The following is a 22,141-nucleotide window of genomic DNA, read 5'->3' as shown; positions in this document are numbered from 1 at the left end:
ACTTTCCCCGAGTCATAGTGCAAAAAAAAAAAAAAAAATCCAACCAACACAAAATGTAAATAAACATGGTCACACATAACACAACCTTAATATAATATGTACACATATATATGTATAGGCTATATATAAATATATATATATATATATATATATATATATATATATATATATATATATATATATATATATATATATATATATATATATATATACATATATATATATATATATATATATATATATATATATATATATATATATATATATATATACATTTATGTATATATATATATATATATATATATATATATATATATATATATATGTATGTATGTATATATATATATAGTTTCAAGCACACCTGTGAAGTGAAAACCATTTCACCTCATGAAGCTCATCGAGAGAATGCCAAGAGTTCAGAGCAAAGGGTGGCTATTTTGAAGAAACTAGAATATAAAACATGTTTTCAGTTATTTATCCTTTTTTTTTAAGTATATACTGTAACTCCACATGTGTTCATTAATAGTATTGATGTGACAATCGACAACATGGGCGTCAAACTCTGGCCCGTGGGCCAAATTAGGCCCGCCGTATAATTTCACTTGGCCCTTGAGGCGATATCAAATTAACACTAGAACTGGCCCGCCAATTATATACAGCGGCGGTGCCGCGGTACCACCGCACTCACCGTTAATTGTCTTACTTACCAACCCTCCTGGGAGACTCCCAGATTTCAGTGCCCCTGCCGAAATTCGTCACGTCCGTGTTTCATCCAGTCCAACGTGTGCTGGCCCAGCCTCATAATATGTGCGGCACACAAGTGAATGCAATTCATACTTGATCAACAGCGATACAAGTTACACTGAGGGTGGCCGTATGAACAACTTTAAGTTTTGTTTGAAATATACGCCACACTGTGAACCCACACCAAACAAGAATGACAAACACATTTCGGGAGAACATCCGCACGGTAACACAACATAAACACAACAGAACAAATACCCAGAACCCTTTGCAGCACTAACTCTTCCGGGATGCTTCAAGGTAGGGAGGCGGGGTTTGGTGGTAGGGGGGGGTGTATATTGTAGCGTCTCTGAAGAGTTAGTGGTGCAAAGGGTTCTGGGTATTTGTTCTGTTGTGTTTATGTTGTGTTACGGTGCGGATGTTCTCCCAAAATGTGTTTGTCATTATTGTTTGCTGTGGGTTCACAGCAGAGCCGGCCCAAGCCATAAGCGTACTAAGCGCTTGCTTAGGGCCCCGCGGCCACAAGGGGGCCCCCAAAAGCAATTAACAAAAAATTCTTATTTTTTATTTTTTGCATGTACGAGTCTGACTGATGATTTCTAAATGATCAAAGATATATTATTGTACAAAAACACAATTTTAGGTCAACAGAGTGCTGCTGCTGATCTAGGCCTAGTGATTCTTCCTGCCTCTCTTTAAATGTAAAGCTGCCTCTGCTGCACCTGTGACGTTTGCCAGTGCGCACTGGGCATCAAAAGCGCAGATAGAGGCAAAACAATGTCACAAAAAAGGACATATCCTTCAGGTGCAGAAAAAAGGAAGAAGAAGAAAGTGGAAGAGGAGAAAAAATGCCATGATAAAGGTATGTTTGCATGACTTGGTAATAAAAAGTTTATCAAAGAGATTTGTAGCTGTAATTAGCTTTAGTTAGGTGACGTTAGCTAGCTAGCGCGGTGCTAGCAATATGTTTTTAGCATCAGGTTACTAGTGAGATATGTTGTTTGCACAAATTGTTTGCAGCAGAGCACGGTAATTTATGTGAGTAAAATAAACATTATTTTTTACATCAACTCATAAGTTATGTGAAACTTCCCCAGGAGCATTGTTAAAATACTTTGGAGGCACAGAATCAGCCCAGAGCCAGTCCACATCCTCAGACTCAACTGTGAGTGATGAATCAGGTGAGGAAAAGACTTTCACCATACAGTATACATTTAATTTCTTAGTATAAACATTACACCTGAAGGGAAATTAATGTATTCAAAGTATCTCATTAATATGTGTGCCTATATGTATGTATGTATGTATTTCATCTTAGGTCCATCTCCATCTTCTACAGTGCTCTCTCACACACCTCCATCCTCTGTGCCCACTGTCCCCTCCATGTCTAAAACCACAGCTGATTTATCTAGTAAGTTAACTGCAAAACACCCTTTACAATTGCTCATTGTACTGCAGAACATTCTGAGATTAATAATTATGTCCAACAGTGCAATTTAATGACCTTATAGGTCCTTCTTTTTTAGTCATTGTCTTTCTTTGGTCACTTCCTCAGCAACTTCCACCACAACGTCCCCTTCACACCATGGACCATCATCGCTCCGCCAGTTGACCCAGCTGAGTGGCCTTCTTTCCTCTCAGATTCAGACAGGACTGAGCAGGTGATCAGAGGACCACTGTCTATTAAGGAGAACTTTTCATTCCCCAAACGGCATGATGGCCGAAGTTTTCATTATCATTATACCTACAGACAGCTCGTCAATGGGGAAAAAGTCAAGCGTAGCTGGCTGACTTATTCAAGAAGTAAAGATGCAGTCTATTGCTTTTGCTGCAAATTATTTTCCAAAAAGTCCTTAAAACTGGCAGCCGAGGGACAGCGGGATTGGGTCAACATAGGTGCACTGCTGAAACAGCATGAAAACAGTGAAGATCATTGTAGCAACATGGTGAAATGGAAGGAATTTGCCTTGCGTCTTTCAAAGGGGAAAACTATTGATGAATTTAACTTCAGTAGACTGCGCTCTCTTTGTACAAAGTAAACATTAAATATGAACAATTAACTAAAAATATAAACTAGTAATTAAAGACTAATATGTACAAGACTGATGAGACAAGATGACACTTTTACTGTAAATACAAAGCTTTATCACTTGGACTGTACAACCCCAGGCCACTCTTGTAGCTGAATGTTTTCTACATTTTAAGATTAGGAACCATATGTGGCACCCTGGACATCATTCGTTAATTCATTGGTATTATTTATGTTCTTAACTGGGCCACCCCCATATCTTTATAAATGACATGTCATTTGTAAAGACATGCCAGGCTGACAATAGGATAATGTAAACAACACTGCCAGAGCCGCAATGAGTTTATAGTAGGTGTGTGAATGATCAACAATCAATATTATTGGCAGAAATAGAGGGCCCCAAAATCAAATTTTGCTTAGGGCCCCATGGAGGCTTGGGCCGGCACTGGTTCACAGTGTGGTGTATATTTCTAACAAAACTTAAAGTTGTTTATACGGCCACCCTCAGTGTAACCTGTATCGCTGTTGATAAAGTATGCGTTGCATTCACGTGTGTGCGTACAGAAGCCGTACATGTCTTGTGTCTAAGCCGGCACGTTGTTAGAATGGATGAAAAGCGGATGTGACGACAGCTCATAGAGGACGTTAAAGGCAATGCCTTTAAGGCACGCCCCCAAGACTGTGGTCCGGGTGTACTACGAGATATAATGACTGATGAACACCTTTGTCCGATAATGAAGGTTGCCTCAGCTCAAAGCCTGAGCCCCGACATTAATGAACTAGCATCCAAGAAAAGATGGCAGGTATCTGGCTTAGGCACATCAGATTAGATCAGTGTGTTTAAAGTCCTGAATGTTTGTTTTATTCATTGTTATTTTATTGTCAAATGTATTAGCCTGTGGAAAAAGTTAATGTTGATATTTACCTCAGAAGACTGCAAATAGAAAAGAGGCATTACATTTTTATTTAAATTGTATTTGATATGCCATTGATATTTTTTTATTATTATTATTATTATTTGAAACTCGATTTTGCATGTCACTATAAAGTTATATAAGCCTTGCTTGTTCAATATTCAATGCAAAACTTGTTTGGGTCCCTATTAAAAGGTTAATTTGTTCAACCTTGGCCCGCGGCTTTGTTCAGTTTAAAATTTTGGCCCACTCTGTATTTGAGTTTGACACCCCTGAACTACAATGTAAATAGTCATGAAAATAAAGAAAACGCATTGAATGAGAAGGTGTGTCCAAACTGTTGGCCTGTACTGTATACATATAAAACATATGTACATACATATATATAGTTTCTTTACACGCAGTCAGCTTTTGGCCCTCGACCAAATTTGTTTAGCCCCCGAGTCAAAAAGTTTGGACACCCCTGATTTAGAGAAACTTGCTTGACCAAAAACAATAAGTATTTAATATTTTTTTAATTGTGGTACAGCCATTGTAACAGTTTACTGCTGTAAAGTTGCAAGAAAATAGTCAATCTATGAGTGTAATACAGTGATACAGTTTAAATAATAGGCAGGTTGCAAGAATCAAAGGCAACATGTTAAGGTAATACAAGACAGTAGCATATAAAATCACGAAGTAAAAGACAAAGTGGGTATTGTGTTTGGAGAAAGGCTCATTGCAGCAGGTTGTAATGAATGTGAGACAGATGTATTTCTCTTCAGAAAGAGGCCACCTTGCAGTATTACTGCACAACTATTGGCTGGAGGCACCACTACACCTTTTTCTTCTTTTAACAAGGACTTCTCCTGTTCCTTTCATTTTTGCCAATAAAAAAAGGAGGTAAGATCGACCTTCAGTTCTTGGAAGAAAATAAAAATATTCACTGTGTTTAGAAGTAAGTAACATTATTAAAGTAGTCCATGTCAGAATGTTTTCAATGTTGTCATGTTTATACTACAGATGTTAAGTCAAAATGTCCTTAAAACCATAAGCCCAAAGAAACTTGAAGTATAATAGGAAGTTTTTAGGCCTTGTGACTCATTTTCTGAACTTTTGATTGGCTTTTTAGGAGTTTGGGCCGAGCGATAAAACAATGTCAATATACATTGCAATAGAAACACAATTATTACAAATAAAAAATTATCAGTCCGATAAAACGATCGTTTATTTAATTTTTTTCTTCGTCGGAAGAAACCGGAAGTTGCAAAGCAAATACAAATACACACAAGACATGAACAAGACGCAATTTAACACTTCATTTAGAACAAAAATATCTGGCATATGCTTTAACTTTTATTCTTTTCAAATCCTCAATGTAGTCAAGCGTGATATATTGACGACTGTACACGCAAAACACTTCAAATTGTTTTAAGCACGGCGGTCTGCACCACTTTTGTATTTTTTATCAATTATACACACAGTCTTAGTAGATCACCTGCAACACGCCCACTAATAGTCAGCGTTATATGATAAATGTGTTACTAACACCGTGACGAGTACTTTTATGTACAAAACCTAAAACCAGTTAAGTTGGCATGTTGTGTAAATGGTAAATAAAAACAGAATACAATTATTTGCAAATCCTTTTCAACTTATATTTAATTGAATAGACTGCAAAGACAAGATATTTCATGTTCGCACTGGAAACCTTTGTTATTTTTTGCAAATATTAGCTCATTTGGAATATGATGCCTGCAACATGTTTCAAAAAAAGCTGGCACAAGAGGCAAAAATGACTGAGAAAGTTGAGGAATGCTCATCAAACACTTATTTGGAACATCCCACAGGTGAACAGGCTAATTGTATTAGTGCCCAAGACATGGGTAACTTACACATCTGTGAAGGCACCATTAATGCTGAAAAGTACATACAGGTTTTGGAGCAACATATGTTGCCATCCAAGCAACGTTATCATGGACGCCCCTGCTTATTTCAGCAAGACAATGCCAAGCCATGTGTTACCACAGTGTGGCTTCATAGTAAAAGAGTGCGGGTACTAGCCTGGCCTGCCTGTAGTCCAGACCTGTCTCCCATTGAAAATGTGTGGCGCATTAGGAAGCCTAAAATACCACAACGGAGACCCCCGGACTGTTGAACAACTTAAGCTGTACATCAAGCAAGAATGGGAAATAATTCCACCTGAGAAGCTTAAAAAAATGTGTCTCCTCATTTCCCAAACGTTTACTGAGTGTTGTTAAAAGGAAAGGTCATGTAACACAGTGGTAAAAATGCCCCTGTGCCAACTTTTTTGCAATGTGTTGCTGCCATTAAATTCTAAGTTAATGATTATTTTCAATGCGAACATTAAATATGTGGTCTTTGCAGTCTATTCAATTGAATATAAGTTGAAAAGGATTTGCAAATCATTGTATTCTGTTTTTATTTACCATTTACACAACGTGCCAAATCCACTGCTTTTGGGTTTTGTGTATATATATATATATATATATATATATATATATATATATATATATATATATATATATATATATATATATATATATATATATATAAAATACTATAAACAGATATTATATATATTTAAAGACAAAACTTTGGTGACTAAAGTTCCACTGCTGCCTCAACAACAAGAGGCTTTTTACGGCAAGTTCCCAGCTAAAGTGGGGGTCTGGGTGGACCCACTCCTGTCGACGTCCTTTTCCCCCCTCAAAGCCCCTCCTCCCCTGTCGTCTCAATGAATTCCAGATGTTTTTGCAGACGAAAGTGAATTTTAACGAGGGAGGGTCGCTGGTATTTTTTTTCCTTTTTCCTAGCCTATGTCTAATGCCTGCAAGTATGCATGGCGGCGCTCCAAGATCATATGGAAACACTTGGCGCTTATATATGCTTTAGGCCGTAAACAAGTGGCGCTTGTTTGAATTTAGACTATGCAGAGAGAGCATCTACAGTTGGAACAGAGAGCAAGACAGCATGACAAGGATTCTGAGTGTGACAAAGTCCTCACAGGCACATCCTCGGCACAGCAACTCAAACAGCAGGTCAGGTAAACAAGCGGCAAGGGTGTCTTGGATCCAGCCGCCGTGTGCGGTCCGTCTTACTGATGCAAGCCCAGGTTATGGAGTCATAACTGCAGGAAATATGCTGATCTCCATTTTTAATAAACACCAAATCCTCCTTGCCCGAGGGCCAGATGAAAAGAGGCCTCGGCCGAGTGTTCCTCTTGGCGGCCAATAAAGTCACACAAAGGGGAGTCGACGCAAAGATGTGTTTTTTGTTATCTTTTCTTGTGTTTTTATTTCAATCTTTTAAAAGATAAACATGGTAGGTTTGACCTACATACTCATATGACCCGATGCGGACAACCTTCCAGAGTCATGGTACAAAAAAAATATATATATATAATATATATATATATATATATATATATATATATATATATATATATATATATATATATATATATATATATATATATATATATATATGTGTGGAGGGGGGCGTGGTCGGCGCGCCTCCTGCAGGAATGGGGTGTGTATGGCCCCGCCTCGAAGCCAGCGACAGGTGAGTGGATTGCCAGCTGGGGCGGGTTATCTAATCACCTGTCGCCTTTATTAGCAGCAGCCGGACCGAGGCACGAGGTGGGAGTGGGAGCCAGAGAGACTGAGGAAAAGACATTTTGATGGAAAGCAAAGCCCATCAATATTTATGCAAATAAAACAGTGTTGTACCCTGAAATCCGGGCTTTCGTGGCAGTGTGTGGTGGTCCGAAGAACCCACTAGAGGGCAACCTCTACAATTTGGCGCCCAACGAACCGGACCACCAGAGGAGATGGAAGCCGACCCCCTGGCAGCATTGGCGAACATTCTCGCAGAGGTGTCGGCGGCCAGTCGCCAACAGCTGGAGGCGGTCCAGCAGCAGGTGGGCCAGCAGGGCCAGATTATGGGAGCGCTGGCGGAGCGGCACCCCCAACATCGGCGGCCGTCTCCATGCAGCGCATGGGGGAGACAGAGGACCCCCAGGACTTTATTGACATTTTTGAGGCCAGGCAGCGGCGTGTGGATGGCCAGAGGAAGAATGGGGCGTGCGACTTTTGCCACTACTGGCGGGGGAGGTGCAGCGGGCGGCGCTTAGCCTACCGGCGGCCTCCTGCATGTGCTTCCCAGACCTGAGGTGGGCGGTGCTGGACCGGACAGGCTGCACCGCCGAGGACCACTGGCGCCATATCCGGATGCTGAAGCCGGAGGACCGCCCGTTCGTGTTGGGGCAACAGCTCCGGGATGCGGTGACGCGCTGGCTACAGCCGGGCGAGGGCGACGACCAGCGGCTGGTCATGGAGCAGTTCCTGGAGGCGAGCCCAGCGCGGACAGCGGCCTGGGTCCGTTACCACCGGCCCCAAGACCTGGCAGCAGCGGTGACGCTAGCCGAGGACCATCTGGCGGTACACCGCAAGGCGCAGCCAGAGGAGGCGGCGCCGCCGGGCCCGACGCGCCGCGCAACTGACTATTTTTCTTGTGCTTCATTGCAGATCCCGGTTGCTGCGAATACAGTGCTTCCCGCGCAGACGGCCCCTCAAACGCCTGGGGAGGCATGCTGGAGGCGTGGGCAGCTCGGTCACATGCGTCAGAGACCTCCGCGCATGGCGATGGGGCAAGTGATCCGGGTTGTCGGCCCTCCGGCGCCCTGCCCCGGCCCGGGTGAGATGTACTGTATGCCGGTAAGGATACAAGGGAGTACACACCGAGCGATGGTGTTTTCGGGCTGCGAGCAGTCGGGAAATGGTTTTCCAGGTGGCGCACTTTCACCCCATGGGACACATGGTGTATGAAAAAACACTCCACCGGGTAATGGTCCGTTTCTATTGGCCAGGCATCCGGGCAGACGTGCGCTGCTGGTGTGCGGCCTGCCCGGACTGCCAGCTGGTCAATCCAGCGGCCACCCCCAGGGCGCCTTTGCGGCCATTACCCCTCATGGAGGTCCCGTTTAAGCGGATTGGCATGGACCTCGTCTGACCATTTCACCCAAGCACACAGGGATATCGTTTTGCGCTAGTCCTGGTGGATTACGCAACTCGCTATCCCGAAGCAGTGCCGGTGCGATCCATCTCTGCAAAGAGTGTAGCGCAAGCGCTTTTTCAGGTCATCTCCCGAGTCGGAATCCCAAAAGAGATTCTGACTGACCAGGACACGTCCTTTATGTCACGCATGATAAAGGAGCTGTACGGATTAATGGGGATCAAATCTATTCGGACCAGCGTCTACCACCCGCAGATCGACGGGTTGGTGGAGCTGCTGAATAGGACGTTGAAATCCATGATCCGTAAGTTTGTGCACGAGGACAAACCAAATTGGCATAAATGGTTGGCTCCCCTACTGTTTGCAATGCGGGAGATTCCCCAGACCTCCACGGGGTTTTCCGCTTTTGAATTATTGTACGGCAGGAAGCCGCGCGGGGTTTTGGACCTTGTTAAGGAAAGCTGGGAGGAAAGTCCAAGCCCCAGCAAAAATGAAATACAATATGTTATGGACCTGAGAGCAAAACTCCACACGTTGGGTCACTTGTCACGTGAGAATTTGCTCTGGGCCCAGGAACGTTAGCAGCGCCTGTATAACAGGGGGACACAGCTAAGACAATTTTCACCGGGGAAAAGAGTGCTTCTATTACTCCTGAAGTCCAGCTCTAAATTACTCGCCAATTGGCAAGGACCCTTTGTGGTCACACAACAAGTGAATGCTGTGGATTACGAGGTCCGGCGTTCGGACCGGGGCAGAGTCACCTAAATTTACCATCTTAACCTCCTGAAAGCATGAAAGAGGCGGAGCCTGTTTCCATGGTGACAGCGGTAGAGAAGGGGGAGGAGTTCGGGCAGGAGGTCCCTCGCGCCGCCCAGCCCTCCCTCCTCCTCTGTGATAATCACCTTACGGTAGCACAGAAAGCAGATGTGGCCAGGCTGCAGCAGCGCTTTTCCCCGGGTGGACGAGCTCCTGGATCGGCTAGGCACTGCTCGTTTTTTCACGACACTGGATTTGACCAAGGGCTACTGGCAGATTCCAAAGAACGGCATTCTCCACTCTGGAAGGATTGTACCAATTCGTGACACTTCCGTTCGGCTTGTTCCAGCACCTCATGGAACGGGTGCTGCGCCCCCACGCTGCGTACGTGGCTACCTATCTGGATGATGTCGTCATCCAGAGTGGCAACTGGGAAGAACACATGCGGCGGGTGGGGGCGATGCTCGAGTCCCTGAGGCGGGCGGGGCGCACCGTCAACCCGGCGAAGTGTGCGGTTGGCCGGAGGGAGGTACAGTATTTGGGGTACCACTTGGGAGGAGGGCAGGTGCGCCCGCAAGTAGATAAGACGGCGGCAATTGCGGCCTGCCCAAACCCCAAGACGAAAAAAGAGGGGACTGGCAGGTTACTACCAGAGGTTACTACCGGAGGTCCTGCACATGCCTAACTTTTCTCTCCCATAGTCTGTTTGGAGGCAGACGTGTCGGGCAGAGGGCTGGGAGCTGTTTTGTCCCAGGGGGTGGTGGGCGTCGACATCCCCATACTTTACATCAGCCGGAAGCTCTCCGACCGGGAGGCGAGGTACAGCACCGTAGAGCGGGAGTGCCTCGCCATCCGGTGGGCGGTCGGGACCCTCCGGTATTACTTGCTGGGGCGCTCCTTCAGCCTCGCAGCCAGTAACAGGTGAGTGGATTGCCAGCTGGGGCAGGTTATCTAATCACCTGTTGCCTTTATTAGCAGCAGCCGGACCGAGGCACGAGGTGGGAGTGGGAGCCAGAGAGACTGAGGAAAAGACATTTTGCAAATAAAACAGTGTTGTACCCTGAAATCCGGGCTCTTGTGGCAGTGTGTGGTGGTCCGAAGAACCCACTAGAGGGCAACCTCTACAATATACACTATATTGCCAAAGTATTTGGTCACCCATCCAAATGATGAGAATCAAATGCCCAAATCACTTGGCCCGGTGTATAAAATCAAGCACTTAGGCATGGAGACTGTTTCTACAAACATTTGTGAAAGAATGGGCCGCGCTCAATGATTTCCAGCGTGGAACTGTCATAGAATGCCACCTGTGCAACAAATCCAGTCGTGAAATTTCCTTGCTCCTAAATATTCCAAAGTCAACTTTATTATAAGAAAAGTGAAGAGTTTGGGAACAACAGCAAGTCATCCACCAAGTGGTAGGCCACATAAACTGACAGAGAGGGGTCAGTGGATGCTGAAGCGCAAGACTTTCTGCACAGTCAGTTGCTACAGAGCTCCAAACTTCATGTGACCTTCCAATTAGCCCACATACAGTACGCAGAGAGCTTCATGGAATGGGTTTCCATGGCCGAGCAGCTGCATCTAAGCCATACATCCCCAAGTCCAATGCAAAGCGTGGGATGCAGTGGTGTAAAGCACGTTGCCACTGGACTCTAGAGCAGTGGAGACGCCTTCTCTGGAGTGATGAATCATGTTTTTCCATCTGGCAATCTGATGGACCAGTCTGGGTTTGGAGGTTGCATTTCGGACTGCATTGTGCCGAGTGTGAAATTTGGTGGAGGAGGAATTATGGTGTGGGGTTGGTTTTTCAGGATTTGGTCTTGGCCCCTTAGTTGCAGTGAAAGGAACTTTGAATGCTCCAGGATACCAAAACATTTTGGACAATTCCATGGGATGGCACTTCAAGTTCATATGTGAGTAAAGGCAGGTGGCTAAATACTTTTGGCAATAAAGTGTATGTACAGTATAGACAGTGTTCCCTCACTACAACACGGCTCACTTTACACAGATTTTTTTTTTTTTTTATTGTGTCGCATGCTTGCTTTTTTTTTTTTTCAGCGTAATGAATGCGTATTGTCTTCTGCGTCCTTATTGGCTAAGGGACTGTAGACAGTTGTGAATTAATCTTCTTCATGCCACATGTCCTTTACAGTACAGAATGCGTTCAGCTTGCCTAACTTACAAAATTGTTTGATGCGAGCATGCATGTACTCTACAGTACTGTAAACAAAAAAAAACATGTCATAAATTTTAAAAAACAACCTGTAAACGAAAAAACATGCACAGTAAAAGAAAAAAAAAATCATCTTGTAAAAGAAAAAATATATAGTGTAAACGAAAGGAAATATATAATGAACGAAAACACATATAAATAAAGGGGGGAAAAAATCAACGTCTACTACATAGATTTCAATTTTTGAAAAAGGAATATTACCTCCAAATTCTTCAGGACAACCTAAAATCATCAGCTCGGAGGTTGGGTCTTGGGCGCAGTTGGGTGTTCCAACAGGACAGTGACCCCAAACACACGTCAAAAGTGGTCAAGGAATGGCTAAATCAGGCTAGAATTAAAATTTTAGAATGACCTTCCCAAAGTCCTGATTTAAACGTGTGGACAATGCTGAAGAAACAAATCCATGTCAGAAATATATATATATATATATATATATATATATATATATATATATATATATATATATATATATATATATATATATATATATATATATATATATATATATATATATATATATATATGTCTTAATAAGGTTATCCAAAAAATAGTGCTCGATACCGTAGTAGAGCGCAATATATGTATGTGTGGGAAAAAATCACAAGACTATTTCATCTCTACAGGCCTGTTTCATGAGGGGGGTACCCTCAATCGTCAGGAGATTTTAATGGGAGCATTCGCATACCATGGTTTATATAGGGCACAGAGTGGGTGGGTACAGGCTGGCCTAGGGGCGTGGTGATTGGCTCATGTGTTACCTAGGAGGTGTTTCCGTCTATGGCGGCATGTTGTTACAATTTCGCTGCGCTTGTTGAGGGATGACAGGTCTGGACGGTAAATAATAAACAGTTTCTCTTTCAAGCATAGGTTGCATCTTTTATTACCACTATTGTAAGGTGTGCTGGATGCAAGAATTTGCCATGTTATTGAATATTCAACATTATTGTCTTTGAGGTCCCAAATGTGTTTGCTGAGTTCTGTGGTATTTCGCAGGTTTTTGTTCCTGAAAGAAGCCTTGTGATTGTTCCATCTGGTTTTGAATTCTCCCTCGGTTAATCCTACATATGTGTCGGATGTGTTAATGTCCTTGCGTATTACCTTAGATTGGTAGACAACTGATGTTTGTAAGCACCCCCCGTTGAGAGGGCAATCAGGTTTCTTTCGACAATTACATCCTTTGTTGGTTTTGGAGTCGCTCTGTCTGAGGGCCGACGGCTCATTTGCAATTGTTTTGTTGTGGTTTGAGATGATTTGTCGTATATTGTTCATGCAGCTGTAGCTCAATTTAATGTTGTTCTTGTTGAATACTTTTCTTAGGATGTTGTCTTTGGGAAAGTGTTTGTCAATCAGATTGAGGAATTTGTGTCCAATGTTCGTTGAGACGTTTTTGCTGTATGGGGGGTTGTACCAGATGATGTCGTTCCGTTTTCTGTTCTTTTTTGGCTGGTTTCCTGGCGTGGGTTCATAGGTGAGGGTGAAATTGTATCCGCTTTCATCAAGGGCTTTTTGGTACGGGGGGGTTGCTTGGTCAAATTCAGCTTTGCTAGATGACAGCATCGATAGCCTTTTATTGATTCCGGTATGTATTCTTTTCGTGGTGGTGGGTGGGTGGTTGCTGTCATGGTGCACGTATTGGAGTGTTGTGTTGGGTTTCGTGAATGGTTGGTAGCTGTTATTTCTCAGGTTGAAAGTGACGTCAAGGAAGTTGACGGTTTGCTTGTTGGCTTCAATCGTGATCCGTAGGCCGTTCTCTTTGAAAATTTGGCATATGCGCTTCTTGGTATTCTCGCTGCTCCTTGGCGAGGCGCGACACACTGCCAGTCCGTCATCACGGTAAATACCAAGGTTCAGATTGAGGCTAGCGAGCTGGGAGAGGAGGAAACTCCCAACGAGTTCACACGTTTCTGCTCCGTCAAAACTTCCCATAGTGACGTCAAATGTTGCATTGTTCTTTTTTTGCCATGGTGTACTGTTGTGGATGAGAATGGAGTTTTTTGCGTGGATGATGATGTTTCTTTCGTTGCCTGTGATTGAGTCGTAGTCTGAGGCGAAGTGTAGTGCTTGAGTTAGTAGGTCTTGCGTGATGGAAGGGTAAAATTCCTCGATATCAAAGGAGATAAAGTTGTGCTGTTGTTTGTCTTGGATGTTGTTGAACCATTTGATTACTGCTGCTGTATTTCTCCATTGGTTGAGTGGTGTTTTGTCCTTGATTTTTGTGTTGACTCTGTCCAGGATTATTTTGCTGATTTTTCCTATTTCAGATTTAGTTGGGTTTATTAGTCGACATGTTGGGTTATTTGCGAAGTTGGGTTTGTGGTCCTTCAATGTGATGAAGGCTTCCTTGTTGGCTGTGGCGTCCACCCTGTCCTCAATGTCCAGTTCAGCCGCGATCCTTTTATTTTCCAGGTGGATGTTCTGTAAGGTGTTGGGTTGCGCTTTTTTGTATGATTTGGTGATGCTTCTGTCCAGTAAGGTGTGGTGTTCTGGTATGTCCATTCTGTAGAAGTTTGTGGTTTTATCGGCAGCTATGATGAGGTTGTTTACTTTCTTGATGCGCTCCTTGTCATTTTTCAGCTTGGTGAGGAGTGGGTTGCGGATTGGCTTGAATTTGACTGATTGTATCATTTTGAGCATGTCGTTCTCAAAATCCTTTAGTTCCTCAACTGTGGGTGGGTTCTTGGTAGATTTGAATCCGTAAGTTTCCTTTTGCATTCCTTTTGTTTCAGGGTGGAGGAAAAAAAAAAAAGTGCTTTCCACCGCATCCTTCTTAGGAAGTGTCTTTTCTATGAGCCTTAGCTTGTAGTCATTCTGCGCGGGTATTGACGTCACTATGGGAAGTTTTGACGGAGCAGAAACGTGTGAACTCGTTGGGAGTTTCCTCCTCTCCCAGCTCGCTAGCCTCAATCTGAACCTTGGTATTTACCGTGATGACGGACTGGCAGTGTGTCGCGCCTCGCCAAGGAGCAGCGAGAATACCAAGAAGCGCATATGCCAAATTTTCAAAGAGAACGGCCTACGGATCACGATTGAAGCCAACAAGCAAACCGTCAACTTCCTTGACGTCACTTTCAACCTGAGAAATAACAGCTACCAACCATTCACGAAACCCAACACAACACTCCAATACGTGCACCATGACAGCAACCACCCACCCACCACCACGAAAAGAATACCTACCGGAATCAATAAAAGGCTATCGATGCTGTCATCTAGCAAAGCTGAATTTGACCAAGCAACCCCCCCGTACCAAAAAGCCCTTGATGAAAGCGGATACAATTTCACCCTCACCTATGAACCCACGCCAGGAAACCAGCCAAAAAAGAACAGAAAACGGAACGACATCATCTGGTACAACCCCCCATACAGCAAAAACGTCTCAACGAACATTGGACACAAATTCCTCAATCTGATTGACAAACACTTTCCCAAAGACAACATCCTAAGAAAAGTATTCAACAAGAACAACATTAAATTGAGCTACAGCTGCATGAACAATATACGACAAATCATCTCAAACCACAACAAAACAATTGCAAATGAGCCGTCGGCCCTCAGACAGAGCGACTCCAAAACCAACAAAGGATGTAATTGTCGAAAGAAACCTGAAATGCCCTCTCAACGGGGGGTGCTTACAAACATCAGTTGTCTACCAATCTAAGGTAATACGCAAGGACATTAACACATCCGACACATATGTAGGATTAACCGAGGGAGAATTCAAAACCAGATGGAACAATCACAAGGCTTCTTTCAGGAACAAAAACCTGCGAAATACCACAGAACTCAGCAAACACATTTGGGACCTCAAAGACAATAATGTTGAATATTCAATAACATGGCAAATTCTTGCATCCAGCACACCTTACAATAGTGGTAATAAAAGATGCAACCGATGCTTGAAAGAGAAACTGTTTATTATTTACCGTCCAGACCTGTCATCCCTCAACAAGCGCAGCGAAATTGTAACAACATGCCGCCATAGACGGAAACACCTCCTAGGTAACACATGAGCCAATCACCACGCCCCTAGGCCAGCCTGTACCCACCCACTCTGTGCCCTATATAAACCATGGTATGCGAATGCTCCCATTAAAATCTCCTGACGATTGAGGGTACCCCCCTCATGAAACAGGCCTGTAGAGATGAAATAGTCTTGTGATTTTTTCCCACACATACATATATATATATATATATATATATATATATATATATATATATATATATATATATATATATATATATATATATATATATATATATATATATACATATATATATATATATATATATATATATATATATATATATATATAGTATATATACATACATACATACATATGTATATATATATATATATATATATATATATACAGTATATATACATACATACATACATACATATTTATATATATATATATATATATATATATATATATATATATATATATATATATATATATATATATATATATATATATATATTAACATGTTGCCATTTTGTTGCCTTCAAGTGGTGTACAATGCAAAAAAGTCACCTTTCATTTTGCTCTAAATAAGTCAATGTGCAGCATTTACTTATATGACCCAATGCAAACAACTTTCCCTAGACATAGTGCAAAATACAAAACAAAAAATCCAACCAACACAAAATGTCAACAGACATGGTCCCACATAACACAACATGCTCACTGAACTTTCTAGACATTATAAAAAAAATGTCCATGCACCATGAACAATTCTAAATTACACCCGTTTAAATCCATTACAATGCATGATGGGAAAAATGCTAAACACTCTCTACGCTTATCCATGTTTGGCACAATTTAGCTGCCTGATATTTCTGATTGATTACAAAACTTTAAGGAGGTTGTCACTGAAGTAAACAAGGTAGGAGTCGAACATACTCAATTATACTAATTATTAATTATATATCCATTATATTAATATTATATATATATATATATATATATATATATATATATATATAATGTCATTTGTTTTATTTAATGTTTGTTTTAATCAATATATGAAAATTATGAATTTAGAATCAGAATGAATAAGTATCACGATTCGGATGTGAGTCGATATTTTTTTGCACCCCTGTTGGCAGCCTAAAGTGTAGCGCAATTACAGTTTAAATAAATAAATACTTATGAATCATGCTTCAAAATACCTCAAGCTGAATTTAACAGCCGATGGCTAATTTCGAGCACGTCATAATCTGGTTCGTCGACTTATCATTGCGATAGTTGATGACTAGTCGACTATGACAATAATCGTTAGTGTCAGCCCTGCCGTCAATAATCCATCAAATCAAAAACACGTCCAACGCAACAACCTGGACCGTCCTAATCACCCAGACCAGTCTAGACCTGGGCCTGCACACGTTCCCTTCTAGTCTCCCTCTCAACTCACTCCAGTGTTGTTTGCTTTGCTTCCTGTTAGCGGTGCACATCTGCTAGCGCGCATGACACTGGCAGCAGATGTGCGCCGGGTGCAGAATAAATAAACCCGGACGAGATGATGCTGTCCGCAGAAGCTAAATATTGATTTAACGACCTGTAATCAGATTCACTGGCAGGGTAGGGTGGAAATAACACCCTCCCCGCCCCCCTCCATGACACAGGAACACTAGCTGACTGAAATGAATACACATTTTTTAAAGTATGATATTGTGTTAAAAAATAACACTTCAAAGAATAAATTAATAGCTATTTTTTGAAGTGCGATGTTGTGTTAGAAAAATAACACTTCAAAAATAAATCAATAACTATTTTTTAAAGTGGGATTTTGTGTTAAAAAATAACACTTCAAAATATAAATTTACTATTTTTCTAAAGTATGATATTGTGTTAAAAAATAACACTTCAAAAAATAAACTAACTATTTTTTTAAAGTGTGATATTGTGTTAAAAAATAAAACTTCAAAAAATAAATTAATAACCATTTTTTTAAAGTGTGATATTGTCTTAAAAAATAACACTTCAAAAAATAAATTAATAACTATTTTTTAAAGTGTGATGTATTAAAAAATAACACTTCCAAAATAAATTAATAACAATTTTCTTTATAGTATGATGTTGTGTGAAAAAAACAACACTTCAAAAAACAACACTTCAAAAAACAACACTTCAAAAAATAAATTAATACATATTTTTTTAAAGTGTGATATTGTGTTGAAAAAAACACTTCAAAATATAAATTAATAACTATTTTGTAAAGTGTGATATTGGGTTAAAAATTACAACTTCAACAAAAAAATGTAATAACAATTTTTTTAAAGTATGATATTGTGATATTTTAAAGTATTGATATTGTGATATTTTATGAGTATGATATTATCAAAAATAAATGAATAACTATTTTTAAGTGTGATATTGTGTTAAAAAATAACACTTCAAAAATAAATGAATAACTATTTTTTAAAGTATGATATTGTGTTTAAAAATTGATATTTCCAAAAATGTATTAATAATTATTGTTTTAAAGTGTGATATTGTGTTAAAAATAACACTTCAAAAAGTAAATTAACTATTTTTAAGTGTGATTTTGTGTTAAAAAATAACACTTCAAAATATAAATTAATAACAATTTTTTCAAAGTGTGATATTGTGTTAAAAAAATAACACTTCAAGAAATAAATTAACTATTTTTTTAAAGTGTGATATCGTGTTAAAAAATAACACATCAAAATATAAATCAATAAGTATATTTTTTTTTATTGTGATATTGTGTTAATAAATAACACTTCAAAAATAAATTAATAACCATTTTATAAAAGTGTGATATTGTCTTAAAAAATAACACTTCAAAAAATAAATTAATAACTATATTTTAAAGTGTGATGTATTAAAAAATAACACTTCCAAAATAAATGAATAACATTTTTTTTATAGTATGATATTGTGTTAAAAAAACAACACTTCAAAAAATAAATTAATACATATTTTCTTAAAGTGTGATATTGTGTTAAAAAATAACACTTCAAAATATAAATAAATAACTATTTTGTAAAGTGTGATATTGGGTTAAAAATTACCACTTCAACAAAAAATTTAATAACATTTTTTTTAAAGTATGATTTTGTGATATTTTAAAGTATTGATATTGTGATATTTTATGAGTATGATATTATCAAAAATAAATGGATAACTATTTTTAAGTGTGATATTGTGTTAAAAAATAACACTTTAAAAAAAATGAATAACTATTTTTTAAAGTATGATATTGTGTTTAAAAATTAATATTTCAAAAAATGTATTAATAATTATTGTTTTAAAGTGTGATGTTGTGTTAAAAATAACAATTCAAAAAATAAATTAACTATTTTTTTAAGTGTGATTTTGTGTTAAAAAATAACACTTCAAAATATAAATTAATAACTATTTTTTAAAGTGTGATATTGTGTAAAAAATTACCACTTCAACAAAAAAAATTAATAACTATTTTTTAAAGTATGATATTGTGTTAAAAAAAATAACACTTCAAGAAATAAACAAGAAACAAGAAAGTTTGATCATATTACGCCTATACTGGCTCACCTGCACTGGCTTCCTGTGCACTTAAGATGTGACTTTAAGGTTTTACTACTTACGTATAAAATACTGCACGGTCTAGCTCCGTCCTATCTTGTCGATTGCATTGTACCATATGTCCCGGCAAGAAATCTGCGTTCAAAGAACTACGGCTTATTAGTGATTCCCAGAGCCCAAAAAAATTCTGCGGGCTATAGAGCGTTTTTTATTCGGGCTCCAGTACTATGGAATGCCCTCCCGGTAACAATTAGAGATGCTACCTCAGTAGAAGCATTTAAGTCCCATCTTAAAACTCATTTGTATACTCTAGCCTTTAAATAGCCCCCCTGTTAGACCAGTTGATCTGCCGTTTCTTTTCTTTTCTCCTCTGCTCCCCTTTTCCTTGAGGGGGGGGGGGGGGCACAGGTCCGGTGGCCATGGATGAAGTGCTGGCTGTCCAGAGTCGGGACCCGGGGTGGACCGCTCGCCTGTGCATCGGCAGGGAACATCTCTGCGCTGCTGACCCGTCTCCGCTCGGGATGGTGTCCTGCTGGCCCCACTATGGACTGGACTCTTACTATTATGTTGGATCCACTATGGACTGGACTCTCACAATATTATGTCAGACCCACTCGACATCCATTGCTTTCGGTCTCCCCTAGAGGGGGGGGTTACCCACATATGCGGTCCTCTCCAAGGTTTCTCATAGTCATTCACATCGACGTCCCACTGGGGTGAGTTTTTCCTTGCCCGTATGTGGGCTTTGTACCGAGGATGTCGTTGTGGCTTGTGCAGCCCTTTGAGACACTTGTGATTTAGGGCTATTTAAATAAAGATTGATTGATTGAAGAAATAAATTAACTATTTTTTTAAAGTGTGATATCGTGTTAAAAAATAACACATCAAAATATAAATCAATAAGTATTTTTTTAAAGTGTGATATTGTGTTAATAAATAACACTTCAAAAAATAAATTATTAACTATTTTTAAAAAGTATGATATTGTCATGATTTTCTGATTTTTGCGTGGTGTTCTTTTTTTTCCTTCACTCTTGTTTCAACTTCCTGTGTGCTGCCTTACCTGCCTCTGATTGGCAACCAGGGCACACCTGTTCCTGATTGCCAATCAAGCTTCTTTATATGCCAGCCCTGTCCTTCGGTAGCGGCTCGACCACTATGACGGATTGTTTTTTCCCTGAACAAATGTAGTCTTTTGTGCACTCCCTAGCTGCACTAAACTTAATTTGTAATTAAACATACTTTTTCCTTTGTTCTGCCTGCGGTTGAGAGTTGGGTGATTTTAGTCTATTTTGTTTTCATTTATGTATTTTTTCTCTTGTTAGTAAACTTTTTGACTCTTCTTAGTTGTATCATGCTTCTAAATGTGTGTTTTAACTCCTGCGCAGCACTTTTATGTTTTTTTGGATACAGTGGATTAGGCTGCTTCTCTGCATTCTGGGGTCTCGATTGACAAATACAAAACACACATGAGAATGGGTACCAAATCTGGTACTTTTTTTTTTTGGCATTTACCCAATCCCGCGTGGCATAACTCAGCCGGCTCTTCGTCACTTGGCGATTACTCCAGCAGCACTGAGAGCAAACTCCGCCAAACTACCTCTAGGTAATGTTGCAATTTTCAATGCCAACAAAGGAATTGACTCGAAAAATGTTCCAACGTGAGTAAAGTAAGGCTCCACTTTTCCAAAAGTTTGATGCCATAATACATTAACATTCTACTGATTAGCATTAGCGATTTTACATGGCGATTTCAACACCTCCAAATGTGTTGATGAAAACTACAACTAAAATGCACGTTACAGTCAAACACTTAGTGCGTTGCAAATGCCACACTTGGAGTATTAACTTTTTTTGGGGTGCAACAAAAGACTAGATTAAAAAAAGACTCAACTGACTAACCAACACACTATAAATTACACACTACTGCCATCTAAAGTCTTGAACTTGCAGCAGTAAATGAGACTCAGAAATGTGATGATAAACAAAATATAACACCTGGAAGCAATCAGCTCATTTTTAAATGTTGCAATAGAAAAACAGATTTTATTTTTTTTTTTTTAAATAATAATAATATGTATTACACATATAACACACTAAATTACTGAACATTGTTACAACCAAGCAACAACATTAACAGTAAATCAACTTTTTATTGATCAAACTCAAACCTACTTCCTGTTAGCCTTCTGGGTAATGCAGTATATGAACACTTACTTCCTGGTTGGCATGTTTTCATGTATTCATGTCACCTTTATCTAACCAGGGTAAGACAATAACATATTTTCATTTGTAATGCCGACCTAGCAAAGAGGCAGCGTTTACATGCTAGAGATGTTGAAGTGTGATGATAACCTCTCACCGTCTCTCAATTACCAACAAAAAATGTTGCTTTAAATCACTCTCAATCATTCACAAATACTCTTAACGTGCGGGGATGAATGTGATGGAGCATAAATTAATGTTTAAGAAGGACAAACACTTTTTAGGCGTAAAACATACAAAGAAAATGTCTGCAACTTGTGGACAATAACGAAGCCTTTGGTCGTGTTTCTTACTGTAACGAGGATTACTAAGGGTGTCCAAAAAAATTGCTTTTGGAATGAATTGCGATTCTTATTTGTGACAATTCTTAATCGATCAATCGAATAAAAAACTCATTTATATATTTATATATATATATATATATATATATATATGGTTCTTTGGTCAAAATGTGAGAAAATGACAGTTGCTTCAGGATGCGCCGTTTTGTGGGCGGTCTTATTTACGTGGCTCACCTTCTACAGCGTCTTCTTTGTTGTAGCGGTGTAGCGTGCAAGGACAGGAGTACAAGAAGTGTCAAAAGATGGCACTAACTGTTTTAATGACATTCAGACTTTACTTCAATTAATAGAGGAGCAGCATCTTCTCA

The sequence above is a fragment of the Nerophis lumbriciformis genome, linkage group LG24 (assembly GCF_033978685.3).
Source record: "Nerophis lumbriciformis linkage group LG24, RoL_Nlum_v2.1, whole genome shotgun sequence".
Lineage (NCBI taxonomy): Eukaryota > Metazoa > Chordata > Actinopteri > Syngnathiformes > Syngnathidae > Nerophis > Nerophis lumbriciformis.
This window is presented reverse-complemented; position numbering follows the sequence as displayed.